Genomic DNA, 2,055 nt, shown 5'->3' with positions numbered 1-2,055 from the left:
TATATAAGTGCTACAAAGTATTATTAATCAGTACTTAGATGATAGTGCCTCTTTTAAGACTGACTGTAGCAGACTAGTGTTGGTAGCAGGCAACAATCAAGCAAATTGTTTCCTCTCCTGAAAAGTTTCCAGTCATTGATTGTAGCTAACCATTGATCTGTTCCTGATATGCTACAGAAGCTTTGTCAGTGTGGCTCCACTGCAAGGTGCGCATGTGGAATGGGAGCAGCACCAGAGACCCAGAATTTCCATGCAGATAACCCCACCTCCCCACTGATCCTGCAGGATGTGTGTAGGTTAATGGGGATTTACCAGATCTTGCAAGCAGGGCCCACAGCCATGTGTGTAAATCCCTGGCCTCCAATGGAAAGAATGAGAATTTCTCAATGAGAGCAACCAATTGATAGTTTCTGCCTCTTTAGTCTCCTCTTCGAATTTTCCTACAGTAGGGTATGATCAGGCACAAACTCATGACTTGCTACTCTTCTCTCATCCTATCCCATTGCACTTTTCACCTCATAGTCATCCTATGTTTTCATCACTACTTCCTTACTACTATACTTTTGGTCTTTCCTGCCATTATCCCTACTCTGGTACATCGCTTTCAGCTAGGCTCCTTTGACCTGCTCTTCCACCTGCAACATAGGCTGCAATTCAGTAAGTCTGTGTTGCTAGGCTCTACCTCTACAGCTCTGCCTGCCCTTCTCAGACCAGGAGATGTGGTGGACATGTAGTTTATAACTGCTGTGTAGGTAGAGGGCTATTGGGAAGTGTGCAGCAATACTGGCCAAACCAGGATAACCTGGACTGTATTTTCTAATGGTCTCAGCATGGTATCACTAGAATAAATATGAGAGCATGCCAGTTAGCACATATACTGCTACTCACACATTGAATGAGCTATAGCTGTGGACACAGCTAAAGGGAATCAGCAGTTAATATGGCTACAGCCCCATTAAATAGCTCTATCATGACAGCTCTGTGATGCAAGTCAAAATGCTCTTACATTTCTTGCTTACAGAGAGCCAACAATGAATGGGTACAATACTGAAGGAACAGGTGTGTTTTCACTTGGAGAAAGCAGCAAGGGATATGAAAATGACTTAGCAGCTGGTGAATAAGAAGACTGAAGTTGTGCCAGACGAAGTGTGTGCATGTTTTTTGTGCTTGTTTCCCCCACCCCTACTAATTATGCAAAATCTCTAATTCCATTGATCATATTGTTCTCTTCCTTCTTCATCTAAAGAATAAATACATGTTGTGTGACAACTTTCAGGAAGTTAAAATTATTACCAATGACTTCTTGTGTGAATAAGAGCTGGGAAACCAGCCTGATGAATTATTTTGCCATTCTTTATAACACTTGCAAGTACAGCTATGGAAAGACAGTGGCTTTGGTTTGCAAGGTGTTAGTCTGTATTGTTTCATCTAGCTTAGTTCTTACAGAGGTTTGGATTCAAATGAACACAAAATGTCAAAGCAAAATCACCAACTAGCATATAGCTTCAAACACAACTGATAATTCTCTATACCTCGAGGAAGGAAGGAGATCAGCCCTAAATCCATCCCATGGTAGTTCAAAATTCAGCTTCTTTCGCCTGAAACTTCTTTTGAAAGTACATGGACCTCAGCGAACATTAAGGCAAACCTGGGGAGAGGTACAGCCTTTGGCTGAAAACAAGTGAATTTCACCTGGCTCTGAGCTTTGTTACAGAAGTTTCACGAAGCTCTCATGCAGGGCCCTACCTAGTTCTCTGGGTAATTTAGAGCAGCCTCAGGACTGCTGTAATTCACTCTGCTTTCATAGTCCTGGGAAGCAGAGAATAGCCATTCTGCAGTCTACTCTAGCAACACCCCATATCCATTGTCTATGCCAGTGATGACAAGAGGGTTGATAATTAGTTTTACAGAGGGGGCTATTTCCATCCACTTTACCCTGTCAGAATAGAATAAAAGGGCCTTAATATAATTCATGAACTGGCCCATTGACTAGTTTGGTAACATTGAATTGAAAGTGTTTCAAATAAATGCTAAAATAAGAATATAAAGGCTTTA

At 41.7% G+C, this 2,055-nt stretch overlaps 1 long non-coding RNA gene across 1 annotated transcript; it reads left to right on the top strand.

Annotated features, from left to right (window-relative positions):
* The first annotated feature begins 213 nt into the window (after positions 1-213).
* Positions 214-1,275, top strand: LOC120375093. Its single transcript, XR_005586431.1, has 2 exons — positions 214-292; positions 1,022-1,275. It is a non-coding gene; the product is annotated as an uncharacterized LOC120375093 (long non-coding RNA).
* Positions 1,276-2,055: the final 780 nt, after the last annotated feature.

Source organism: Mauremys reevesii, linkage group 11, assembly GCF_016161935.1.
Source record: "Mauremys reevesii isolate NIE-2019 linkage group 11, ASM1616193v1, whole genome shotgun sequence".
Lineage (NCBI taxonomy): Eukaryota > Metazoa > Chordata > Testudines > Geoemydidae > Mauremys > Mauremys reevesii.
This window is presented reverse-complemented; position numbering and strand designations above follow the sequence as displayed.